Source organism: Nomascus leucogenys, chromosome 23 (assembly GCF_006542625.1).
Source record: "Nomascus leucogenys isolate Asia chromosome 23, Asia_NLE_v1, whole genome shotgun sequence".
NCBI classification, from domain to species: domain Eukaryota; kingdom Metazoa; phylum Chordata; class Mammalia; order Primates; family Hylobatidae; genus Nomascus; species Nomascus leucogenys.
The window spans coordinates 6,494,870-6,508,618 of record NC_044403.1 but is presented as its reverse complement, the minus strand read 5'-3'; the positions used below and the strand labels follow the sequence as shown (position 1 = coordinate 6,508,618).

The 13,749-nt window shown below is 38.4% G+C and overlaps 1 protein-coding gene across 5 annotated transcripts in view; it reads left to right on the top strand.

The window, feature by feature from the left end:
• Positions 1–13,749, top strand: part of PPFIBP1 (PPFIA binding protein 1) — a 542,301-nt gene that overhangs the window by 411,923 nt on the left and 116,629 nt on the right. For 4 of the 5 annotated variants that reach the window (XM_003265639.4, XM_003265638.4, XM_003265637.4 and 1 more), the window contains exon 2: positions 12,039–12,126. The exons of the other annotated variant lie outside the window; for it this stretch is intronic. The gene's annotated coding sequence lies outside the window, so the exon portion shown is untranslated. The remainder of the gene's footprint in view (positions 1–12,038; positions 12,127–13,749) is intronic. 5 annotated transcript variants of the gene reach the window in all.

Genomic DNA, 13,749 nt, shown 5'->3' with positions numbered 1-13,749 from the left:
TTTATTATTAAGTTTTTTTGGTTCCCTACACCATGTAGCCCAGCGGTAGGTATCGAATACATTTTTTAAATGATAACTTTCACATTATTAATAATTAAAACCTAAGACCATAGGATACCTCTGACACCGCCACCACCAAGCCCAGCAGATTAGAACTTATGAAAGTTTTTTTGCCACATGCCAGGTTTGGCCCATGATAGTCAAAGAAAAAACTTTGTCTCTCACTTGAATGCTTCTTCGACAGAAGATTAGCTCTGTGATTGTATTCCAGGACAGCTGACTCCACCTGCTGTTTGCAAAATATGGAAGGTATATTATTGCATAGCAGGGATGGGTTTTCTTCAGAAGTACTGTTCTAGACAGAAATTGGTAAAAACTCAGGTGAATCAAAAGCCTTTAGGATAAAACTCCATTTAGAATAGTGATGGGGGGCAGGGGTGAAGAAAAGAGGTAGTTCCTCAAAGTTAAGCTTTAGTTTGAGGAGGACATTTTAACTTTTAATTACGGATAACAGCTACTAAAAATGGATAATAATGAGGACTTTTAGGGAAGTGGGTGAGGGCTTATTGTTTGCTAAGCTCTCTATGTGAATTACATCACTTAATTCTCACACAGTAAGTGGGAATTATGGAATCTCCATTTTATAGATAAGGACCCTGAAGCACAGAGAAGCTAAGTCAGCTTGTTTAAGGCCACACAGTCAGCGAGTAGTGGAGCTGGGATTCAGCCAAATCCCAGAGCCCATCCTACTAACCGCTCTGTACCAGAAAAGGGAGTTGAGGAGGGAAAGAAAGGATCAGTCTGGAACATCTGTTTCCTACCCCTGTTCCTAGAATCTAAATACTACTTTATAATAAGACTGTTCCTGCCCCAAAGGCAATTTGGTGGCACCTTTGCACATTGTGCCTCAGTTTATCTTCCATATTACTCAGTGTGAGCAGAAGAGGAAAGCACACTGGTTTTGTTCTGTCTTTCTCATCTATATCAATAAAGGGCAGAATATCAATAAGGAAAAATTAACCTACGTGAATTTTAAAGGTGAACTGGAATGTATTAAATTGTACCTGCAAATACAGTTCAGACCATGGGATACTCTACAGGCCCAATAACTCAGTTTCTTCAATGAATAACTTGGAAGGAAAAAGAAAAAAGATGAAGAAGGAACCTGTAGGTTGAAACATTGTTTAAAGATCTATCAACCAACCACAGTGGTAGGTCCTAATGAAACCCTAATTTAAACAAATGGTTTTTAGATACAACTTTTATAAAATAATTAGGAATGTGATCACTGACTAGAAATGGGGTGATGCTGGCATAGAAATTCCTCTCCCTAACAATAGGAATTATTGCTAATTTGGGGGAATATGATAATAGTCTTACAATTACCTTTTAGACATATGTACTAAAATATTTATGGAAGAAATGATAGGATTTCTTGGATTTGCTGCAAGGTAATATGGGAGTGTGGGTGGTGGGAGGATAGATGGAACCAGATTGGCATGGGTGGTGATTATCGAAGCTGGTCGTGGGTACTTGGCACTTCATTGTCTTAATCTACTTATGTTGGTACATCTTTGACATTTTCCTTAATGAAAGTTTCAGGAAAAAAAATAAACTGGTAAATCCAACTCAAACAATAAATTGTTTTAAAACTTCAAATACTGATGGTATTTTAAAGTCTGGAAAGGTTGTTTAGTCTCAGTGAAGTTTAATCCTGGCTCAGCATTCAGATCAAGTAGATATTGTCAGGACACTGATCGAAACCCAAGATAAGTTTATATCCCATATCATTATGGAGACATTCTGGACTTAAAAAAATTTAAGAGATGGGGTATCGCTGTGTTGCCCAGGCTGGCCTCAAACTCCTGGGCTCAAGCAATCCTCCTGTCTCAGCCTCCCAAGTAGGTGGGATTGCAGGCTCTCACCATGGTGCCCAGCCAGACTTTTTAATTTTTAAGGGCAATGGGAAAAGTATAAAATTTGCCTTTAATCTAACTCATCTTTCCTCTTAAGAGAGGACATGGCATGGACCCATAGTGGCCTCAAAAAGCTACAGCCCTTGATGGTGTCATGAAGAACAAGGGTCATGGGATCTCATAAGAAAGAGAAGTTGTCATTAATGCTGGTCAGGCAGTTAGGCAAATGTAGCCACAGTAGTCTTAGAAGTTATTTTTTCATGTTTTCTGGTTCATTAGGGAGATTTTGCTCTTAATCTCAAAAAGTACTGCTGTATTCTTTTTTGTATTGGTTGACTATTTAAAAATCAAAGTTTGCAGGGGAGAATGTTCTTTTTCTAGAATGTCTTGATATATTAAGCTTAGGATAGTGTATTTAATTACTGATTTCTGTAGAAGTTAAGAATGCCAGTGTTACATCTTTCTTCACCAAGCCCATCTCATTCAGCTTCCAACTGTGTAAGGATGAGGGATGGAAGTGGAGGGGCCTTGTTTTGCTTTGGAAGCAGATATGATGCCAGGGATGTTCTCAATCACTGAGGGCTTGTGGGTGTAGTGGGTCACTTAACAGAGCCGGCTTCCCTAGCCAGCCTTCTCCTTCCATCCTCTCCCGGACTTCTCCCATCTTTTAGAACCTTCCTTCCTAAGATTATTTAATGGCTTTGCTTCCATGACCTGTGTTCTTTCCCGGTGAATTTATCAAAAACCCATCTTGTTGCTGACCACTTTTAAACGGATGAAGTTCAACCATGAATGAACCCAGGGATTTTTACTAAACTTTCTGGACCTGTTTTTCCAACTACATTGTATATGTATTCACCAAGAGGTTCCATAGGCTTTTGAACCCAAATGTGATAAAAATTTAATTATGCACCCCCTGCCACTTTATTTGATGTCTTCTGAATTCTCTGTTACCACAGAGAAAAAAGTCAGAAACCAGAGTCATAGAGTCATCAGTGATGTCTGCTCCTTCATGCCCCAACTGAATCCCCTAAATGCTTTTCTCAGTTTTCCTCTTCCCTGCATTCTCACTGCTAGTTCATGGCCCTGAAACCATAATTGCATCCCCTGCCTCCAAATTCATCCTCTAGTGTGGTCTCCAGAAAAAAGACCACAAAATGATCTTTTTGAAATTCTAATTTGATGTTGATTTTTCTCCCGCTTTAAAGCCTTCTGCAGTGGGCTCTGAACCTTTTTCATCAGGGTACTGCTGCCATCAAACTTGTGAGCATCTCCTTCAGTATGTATATTTATTATAAATAATATACACATTATTGCACTGATATATTAAATACTGTAAACACACCTACAAAGTAGAAGTCTCGTATTATCTTTCATACAACATAAATAGTTGTATGGCTATACATAAATAGTTGGATGGCTGACTATGCCTTCTGGTCTGACTGCTGAAGGTACTCTTTAATTCACCCCTCTGCTTTCTTGTCCACTGGCTTTCTGTCAAGAGGTCTTCCCTCCTCATTCTCACATGTTCCTACTCACCTCAGTCATTCCTGTGCATATATCTACATTTTTTTGTTTGTTTATTTTTGAGACAGAGTTTTGCCCTGTTGCCCAGGCTGGAGTGCAATGGTACAATCTCGGCTAACTGCAACCTCTTCCTCCCAGGGGGTTCAAGCAATTCTCCTGCCTCAGCCTCCCGAGTAACTGGGATTACAGGCACTGGCTACCATGCCCAGCTACTTTTTTGTATTTTTTAGCACAGACAGGGTTTCACCGTGTTGGCCAGGCTGGTCCCAAACTCCTGACCTCATGATCCACCTGCCTTGGCCTCCCAAAGTGCTGGGATTACAGGTGTGAGCCACTGCGTCCAGCCTACATTTTATACAGTTTCCAAGTATAGATATTTTAGATCCTGTTCTCCATGGTCTTTAGCATTATAGCCTTGATAATTTCTTAATTTTATTGCTTTGACTTCCCCAAATTAATTAAACCATTTACCATCCCTCTAATAATGGATATTCAGATATTTCCAATTACTTATTGTTATTTAGAGTTATACAACATCGCCACCAGTGAGTGTTAGGATTTTTTGTGTGTTTTGTTATATGTAAAATGGTAACTCATGGCTGTTTAATATGCATTTTTGGTTACCATTGCAGATGAAATTTTTGCCATATATTTATTTTTTTCCCAATAAGACTAGGATTTCAATTTTTTTCTTAAAATATATACACTTAAATGAAGTTGTATTTTACATACTATATAGTAATCATTCCTTTATCAAATATGCAGTTCTGTTAGCTTCTCTAATAATAAAATAGTTGGATACTATTCTGCCTATTTGTTGGATGAGAAAACTTGAGGCTTAGATAGGCTAAGTTACTTGAAAGATCATATAGCTAAAAGTTGTGGACATGGAGTATTAAAAGTCAGGCTGATTGATTTCAAATTCTACCCTCTAAGTCATCTTGCTTGCTTCCTTTGACAAAAACAATACCTAATGTTTATAATAAAATTATAAAATACAGATAAACAAAATGAAAAATTAAATCACATTAATCTGAAATCCTGCCACACAGTGACAACCACTGTCAACATGTTGTCGTATGATAGCATACCTCAGAGGGAGACACAAGACCCACTGACCGGGGGTGGGAGGGGTTTTGAAAAAATGTGCATAAGGCCAAGGCGGGCGGATCACGAGGTCAGGAGATCGAGACCATCCTGGCTAACATGGTGAAACCCCATCTCTACTAAAAAGACAAAAAAAATTAGCCGGTCGTGGTGGCAGGCGCCTGTAGTCCCAGCTACTCGGGAGGCTGAGGCAGGAGAATGGCATGAGCTTGCAGTGAGCCGAGATGGCACCACTGCACTCCAGCCTGGGCAACAGCGAGACTCCATCTCAAAGAAAAAAATAAAAATAAAAAATGTGCATATACCTCTCCTTTCATCTCCCCTCCCACGTCTCTCTCTAATTAAAGATGTTACTGGTAGTAGACGGCTCTGGGATCTGTGACGAAGGGGAAGAAGAAAGTGTTGAAAACCATATTCTTCCTGACTTTTATGTGTGTGTGTATTTATGAAAAAGCAGATCCTTTAGTATATCATGAGTGTCCTTCTATGTCATGAATTATTGGTAACCACTCCTGTAACCTGGTTCTGCTTAATATTCTGATGGATGTACCTCAGTGTACAAACATTTAGATTGTTTCCATTTTTTAATTATAAATATTATAACATTCTTGTGAAAAGAGTATATATTTCTCTTTGCTCATTCTTCCAGGTTTTTCTTGTAAGTCTAATAAATGTAGAATGATGGGCCAAAGGCTGTTATATATTTTTAGGGCTTTTGATGAGCATTGTCAATTGCCAATTTACCCACCGAAAAAGCATCTATCAGTCTGGTCCGTGGTAAAATGAGAGGGAAAATGGAGGAGATGAACCCACTAATCCATTTTTTTTTCCTTAAACACACATGATGCAGAGATCATGGTTGTAATCTGACAATGAAAATGTGCCTATTCCATGTGGGGCATTTTATGGGAAAGAGTCTCTACTGTTCTTGCTGGGTCAGTAATGATACAGTTCATAATGAGCCAACCCACTTTTCAGACCTATGATGACCTCACTGGGGTATGTTAGTTCCTGCAGTTCTACTGACATGATAAAGTGTTATATGCCAGTGGGCTGAAGTCATTGTTTTTATTCAATCACTATACTAATTTCACATTAGTTCAGAACGGCCTTTCACAATGCTTGTGGGATCTCAGTGGTTTGGCTTCATATTTTTTGAGTGATATTTTCAATAACACATTGGTTAGTGATTTAGTGGAAATACTTGATTTTACAGGATTTCTTGGGTATGGATGCCCAAATTTTGAGAGTGGCACAGTCATTTCTCTCACATTTTCAAAGAGAATAGAACATATTTCAGGACATTTATAGAATGCTTTTTTCCTCTGAGGACATGATGACTGACTATAATCTGCAATCTCTGATTTCTACCCTGATGCTTCAAGAAGTGTACAAATAATGGGAACATCTACTCTAAAGTTCTTGCCCCCAACTGAATTGAAACCCACTGTTTAAATATATTGTTATGTAATTTTTACACTATAATTCATATTTTATATCGTTTTAATACATTGTTATGTAAATTTTGCACTTCAGTCCATATTATTCTCATATAAAATAAAGTTTTAAAGTATTTGCCACAAAGAAAAATTGGTATGTAGTTGGTATACCAGGAAGCTAAACCATGTTCTTTTCTTCACTAGGCTGCCAGTACGGTCTCATACAGCATGTTACTGTACATATGTTTACTTTTATATAAAACTTTATGACAGACTTTAATCATTTCAGTCAATTCAGTCAAACTTTTCAAAGAATGACAACTTTTGAATTTCACAACTGCTCAGAATCTTTGAATTAGGATCTTACTGTGGAAAATAAAGATAATTTGGCAGTATTGGCAAAGAAAGCAAGCCATTACTAAACACTTCAAATATGATTGCAAAGCAACATGTTAATTTAAAAACACGTGGGCCTTGTTTGATGTAATATGTCAATAGATATTGCAAATACTAAAATTTTGCAACCTCGAGGGAAATTGACTACATTGACTTTTATTTTGGCATGGAAAATGGGTTCACTGAGGACTTTGGGACATGGGATTTTCAGATTATTCATTGAGCTAGTATTTACAGCACAGTGCTTAGTAGCGTGGGAACACAGAAAAAACTGCACACTAAACCCTTTAAAGCATGAGGCATGAATCCCAAGCCCTCATCCATCCTCAGATTTGCAGATATACCATAACATGTAATTTCTTCATCTCTTTAATGTCTATTTATTTAATTGGCTAAGGGCTATCACTTCCTTGTACCACTTGATCTTCACTTTCATTGCTAGGACTGACCGCTGGCTTTTTTCTAACAATCCCACAAAGAAATAAGTTTGAAGTTTGCTCATAAGAGTTACTAGATAGTCAGAAAACAAAGCTTTCTTGGAATGCAGATGTTTATTGGTTGGCTGGGCTCCATGTAACTAACACAGCCCAAGCTTGTGATTTGAATTTGCTTCTCAGCTAAGTTAGCTCTACTTGTCAGGGGCTCTTCATCTACAATTTGAAAATGCCAAGTGTCTATTTGAAAGAATCTGTTATTTGAGGAACAATGTCTTATTGAGAAAGCAAAACAGACTTTTGGAATATTTAACCAGTGAACATTCATATGTGATTAAATACCCGAATGAATGGGTGGTGGAAATAGTAACGGGTGTTGGCAATGAGAGAAAAGGAAGACTACATAGGGACATAATATGAAAAGGCTTCATGATCTGGGCAAGATCTAAGAAGCCAAAACCATATTTGAGCCACAAATATGGTTTTGAGTGTGTTGCTAGTAGAGGTTTTGATGTTGGTAGTAGAGGAGAAAATAGGGTCTTTAACAAAGGGTACAGAATGAGTATGGCCTCAGAAACAGGAGTAGATATGATATACTGAAGAAAAAGCCGGCCATCCTGGAAGCATGAAGACCAAACATAGAAGGAGATGAGGTTGGAAAAGTTAGAAAGACAAGATGTGGAAGGTCTTTAGTGTCAAACTCAAGGATCTAGACTTTACTTTGCAGACATTGAAAACCAGTTGGAGACTAGCGTGATTAAAAAGAAGGTTAAAGGCTGGGTGCAGTGGCCCAGGCCTGTAATCCCAGCATGTTGGGAGGCTGAGGTGGAAGGACAACTTGAAACCAGGAGTTAGAAACCAGCCTGGGTTACAAAGTGAGACCTCATCAGTACAAAAAAATAAAATAATAAACGAGTCAAGCTCGTACACCTGTATTCCTAGCTACTCAGGAGACTGAAGCAAGAGGATTGCTGGAGCCCAGGCTTTCGAGGATGTAGTGAGTTGTGATTGTACCACTGCACTCCAGCTTGGATGACAAAGTGAGATCCTGTCTCTTAAAAAAAAAAAAAAAAAAGCCCAAAACAACAACACAAAGGTTAAGACCATCTCTGCACATGAATTGGTGATGAGTAATTTAGTGCTATATTTTCTCTCTATTTGGAATCATATAAACCTATCTTTCAGTACAGAAGGGCACTGAGTCACATTTAGGTGACATATTTCCTCCCAAAATCCCAGAGAACTTCAGGAAGTGGTGGGGGTGATTCAGCAAGGGGACATCTTCCTGACCATGTGATGGTTGTGGCTGGATAGAGCTCTTTTTGCCAGGCTGAGAACAATCTTTCCGTAAATTCTGTTGATGCTTACTCAATGTTTTCTCAGATGGCAACTTGGTGGCGGGTAAGACTAGATGGGAACAAACTTGGAAGATTTAGAGTCTTTCTGCTAAGTCTTCCTCCTGAAGCCTTTCTGAAGGGCCTGAATTTCCTGGAGAGGCCTTACTTACCAAGGGAAAGATAGATATTGGTCAGTTAGCTTGATTCTTTGATTATCTATGATAAAAAATAAAGAATATGATAGGCTTTTATATTCCCAGTACCCCAAGATTAGCTCTAATCTTAGATGGGCCTTAAAAGTCCGTGGAAGTCCATGTATAGTCTTATTTTAGGTATCTTAACCTAAATTGTGCAGAGGTATATTTTACTGGATTGACCTAACATAACTAACAGACCTTTTGAGATTTTATTTTGTACAATTTATGAAATGGAAAGTATTATCAACGTGGCATAAAGATTAAGAATGAGCTCTGGAGCTGGACTGCCTGGGTTCTGGTCCTGATTTCTCCTTGGGCAAGTTTTTTAACCCCTCTGCCTCGATTATCTCATTTAGAAGATGGAAATAATTTACTTCTTTCCTAGGATATTTGTCAGAATTAAATGAGCAAATTTGTTGTTTACTTACTAAGAGTAAAGCTCTTAAAATGTTCCCTCGTATATGAGTTCCCAACAAATATCACAATTAGTGTATCATAAATGAAAAAATTAAAGCAGTTAAAGGTTAAGTGACTTAGGTAATTATCTGGCAACATGACTACACCAGGATTAGCATTTCTTATTTTAAGACAGTCTACTGGAGTAGCAGGTTTTTTAGACCAGAGGTCAGCGAATCTTTTCTTAAAAGGCCAGATATAAATATTTTATACTTGTGGATCTTACAATCCCTGTTGCTACTACTCAACTCTGTCATTGTGTCTTGGAAAAATCAACCACAGACAAAATGTAAATGTATGGGTGTGGCTGTGTTCCAATAAAATTTTATTTACAAAAACAGGTGGCAGACCCACATTTGGCCTTCTTACAGACCCTTGCTTTAGACACTTAAGTCATATCTGAAAGGAGACTATAGATTCCATTTTGTTTTGAAGGCTGAAATATGGCGTTATGTATTATAATAAACAGAAACTTTGATTTTTAATGACTGTTTAACATGTTAGTCTCATGATAGTCATACTTTAGGATAGCAAAGGGATTTAGAAAATAAGCAGTAGTAACAAATGTGTTTTTTGTCTCATAGAGATCCATAGAAATCATTTATTTAATGTTTGGAGAATTATCTTGGAATTTGAGACCTGAGGTTGTGGGCAGGATGTTAAGAGTTTGTTTGATTAAATGGACCCAAATATAGACTGGTTTCTTTTTTGCTTCTCTATGTATGGGATAGGTTTGTGAGTCAAATAAAAAGCTATTTGTATTTATGCTTGTCATTTCACTAAGGGTTTTTCTTCTAGGAATGTTGTTTGCATGGGTTTGGATTTTTTTATGGCTTACTTTTCAGTTCGATAATGTGTTCCTGTTTTCAAATTAAACTTGTCATTGAGATTTTTGCGAGTGGCTATGTTGGTTAGTTAGTATTTATAGCTTAAGTCTGTTTCTGAGGAAATGACTAAAGTCTCTTTTCATTTGATCAAAACTGTAGAACAAAGAACATCTTTGACTTACTTAAACAAGTCCTATGATGAAAACTCAAAAAATATAATGGTTCATGTTTATAAATGTTTTTGTGTATTCAGTCCTGGTTAGGCCAAATAATCAGAGCTCTGTGCTGAGGGAGGGATTGAATATACTCAGTGCCTATTAGTTAATGTGAATTTCTCTGGAGCACATTCAGGCAATGCTTATTTTCTCATAATCCTCCTCCCATCTCCGCCCCATCCCCCACTGCTTTTTTTCATTTTACATATTGTTTTGAATTGGATTTTATAGAACATAGGTTTTTTCTTCTTCTTCTTTTTAAACTGTTCTACTAATTTTCTCCTTTCTCATTCCTAGCCAAGAGCCTTGATCCAGGTGAAGCATGTAAACCTTGCACATGGAATTCCCAGCAAAGAGGCTGATGGGGATCGGGACAGGGCCTGGGAAGTGACTGACTTGCAGAAACCTGCAATATCTTGTTCTCTGCTGGAGACCTCTGCTTCTCCATCTTGTGAACATCTGCAGCCTCCCCCTGCAGCCTAATCTTGCCCTCTTACTGTTGACTGAGTCCTCGTGGAAGTGTAGGTGCCCTTCCTTCTGCTTATGACATTCCAGAGCAGGAGATGAGGGGGCTAAGTAGGGAAGAAGAGAAGGCCCAGCTCCTGTCTGCTCAGACCCGGGCTGACCTCTGCCCTGGGAGTCAGGCTGGGACTTGTATTTTACCATAAAGGCCCTATGACAGGTGGTGGTTGGATTTTGGTATTAGATAAGGTGTATTGTGGACTGACTGGGATTTTCTGCACTAGATTTTAATCTAATTATTCTTTGGTAACATTGATGGTTTCAGCTCTTTCATAAGCAGCTCAAGGAACCACTTCTCCAACTAAATCTTGGGTCTAAGTGTCTAAGTATGAAACAGATGAAAGTGAAATCGCTGTGCCCATGGCTGCACATCCACTCACTTCTGCCTCTGCTCTAAGAAGCACCTTAGGGTGGGATTCCCAGGAGCGCACTTTGAAAACTGCTCATTAACATGAATGTTTACTTTCAGAGCACACCCTAGTCTTAAAATTGAGCTTGCCTGTTTGTATATAGTAAATTGCTTAAAATTTGCTGGGATTGGTGTGTATATATGGGCCATATATGAAGCCAGTGGTAGGAGAAAGCAGAATGGACAGATACTTACCTGATGTGATTTAATGGGTTGTGGAGAAATTCCACGATGAAAATCCACACCCCCATTCATTCCTGAAATTCCATAGTCAGTAATGCATTTTATTTCACTGTTAAGCACCTGCCTTTTGTGAAGCTTTTTTTTTTTTTTAAATAAAAATATCCTTATGAAGGATATCCATTAAGTTGTTGCAACCTTGGAGCCGATCCTTTTGCTTCCTTACTTGATTAAACATCTGGGGTTAATGAATCCTCAAAAGGACAGTTAGAAGGAAGGAAACAGCCACATCCATACATCATAATTTTGTCTAGGACTGACCCTGACTCTGTATGCATTTGTAAAACACGTGTGGCAATATCTCTTGTATTTAACTGGGAGACACCTTGTTTTCTCCTTTGGGTGCAGGTAGTTCTGAGGTATTTGAAGAGAGGGCATCTCAAAAGGAAATTTTACTCTTCTTAAATATTCTTTTAGTACCAAAACATATTTTATTACTGTATCATGGTGAAGATGTATGTGCCCATATATACTAATGGGGATTTTCCCCTAAGCGTGAGTTATTTAAAAGAGATAAGAGAATCAGAAACTCAATTCAGAAACAGTATATGTATTTCTGCATATTGTCTACAACTTGTTCCTGTTGGACAACAAAATAATAAATTGTGGACATTTCCTATTTTTTTTTTACCTTAACGACAAAATATTGCAAAACCGTGGTTCATTCATTTACTCAACAAACATTCATAGAGTACCTACCATGTGCTACTACTACTTTGTGCTATAAAAATTAATGATGGTGGCTTCAGCAGAAAAATTAGTCATCAGGGAATATTTGAGGTTGTTCAGTAACTGAGGAAGGAAAGGAGAGAAGGGTGGAGTGCTGGACGGGGAAGAAGGAAGAAGGAGGATAGGAGAGAAAGGATGGATGGAAGGAAGTCCTTAACATGTTTGGTTTTTAATTATACTCATGTTATCTAGTTTAATATTCTTTATATAATCAGCCATTTGCCACTTTTATTTTTTCTGATGTGCTATAATTTTAACTTGTCATTTTTGTATTTGTTTCTTTTCAGTATAAAAGAACGTGTGGATCACTTTGCTAAGTACATCCAAGATTTGAAGAACTGAAATAAATCAGCATTAAACCTGCTTTTTAAAAACGTAAGTGAACTCACTTCTGGCCATGGTTCCTTTCAGACTCTCTAAAGCCTGCAATTACCTCTCAGTGTGTGTGAATTTTTTTCCGGGAGTAAAGTTACTTGACTCTAGTGAGTCTACTCATTAAGTCTAGGCGTGTTTGTATCCGCTCCCCATTTTAAAACCTGTAAATTCTAAGAGTAGTATGAATAACATAGGTGGCTGTAGGATTTAGACGCGGTGTGGCAGGCGATGAGCAAATCTTCATTTGGCACTGAAAACAAAAACACAGACCTGGTAGAACATAAAATAAAAAGCACAGCCCTCTTCTTGAGTCCTTCATCACTCTTCACCTCACAGACCATTTCACCACTTTATCTACACCAGCCAGATTGCTGGTTGACCCATTAATGGCCCAGTAGGCTTAGAATATGAGGTATTGGCTGCCCACAAGCATTTTTACCCACTTTCTCCCTATTTCTCTTGCTCAGTAATAATAACTACTATTTATTGAGCTTCTACCAAGTGACAGGCATTTGATTAATTCGATTCCATATTCATTCTACAAATGGTTTTTCTGAATGCTTGCCGTGTACCAGGCATGGCCCTGACACTACTTATTACCTTATCTTCAAGGCACCCTTGCAGGGTAACAGTTAACACTTCAGTGATCTGGATGAGGATACAAGAGAGGTAAGGAGCGTGCTGATGGTCACCTAGCCAGTGAATGTGAACTGTCTGACTTTCTCTGATTTGCCATATCCTAAAGCGTGCTTAGATGCTTTTCCTGGCATGGATGTCAATAAGAGATTGGAACCTTCTGGATCGTATTCATAATAGGAATGTGATTCTCACCCTTTAAAACCTTGGCTGGAGTCACAGAAAGGAAGGAAGTTAGAGAAACATCCTGTCACACAGCTTTGGTACCTGTGTGGGGAGCTAAGAGATCTGAGGTCCAGTTCCAGTCCTTTCATGAGTTTCCTGTGTGTCCATGAGCTATCTAAGGTCCATGGGAAACATTTGATCTTATGCCAACCAAAGGGCACGGACCAGATGCTTTCAAGGGTCTGTCTCAGTCAGCTCTTTGCTGAAGGACCTTATGCGTGGAGGAAAGTGCACATATCATTAAGTAGATAGCTTGAGGGAATAAATGTCACAAAGTGGACACACCTCTTCAATCAGCACCTTGATGAGTAGAAAATTACCAGCACCCCAGAGCCTTCCTCCCCTCATGCTCCAGAAGCAACCGGTATCCTGCCTTGTGATGCCTTTGTTTAGTTTGTCTTTATGAATAGAATCATACAGTGAATATTCTTTTGTGTCTAGCTTGTTTTGCTTATTATGTTTGTGAGCTCTACAATATTATGTACGATATTTTTTGCATTCTCTTTGCTCTAATGCTATTCAATTGTATACCTATTTTACAGTTGCTGGACATTTACATAGTCTCTTGCTTGGGCGTATTACTAATACTGCTCCTATGAATGTGTTGTGCATATCTTTTGGTGATGATTCTATTTTGTTTGTTCAGGGACTAAAGTCATTTTAATTCGTGGCACTTTGGAATGATGTTGAACTTTAGGTAGCCAACTGATTTGTCTGCTTCAATATGATGTTCCAAGGTGCTTACTCAACAGGAACAGATGA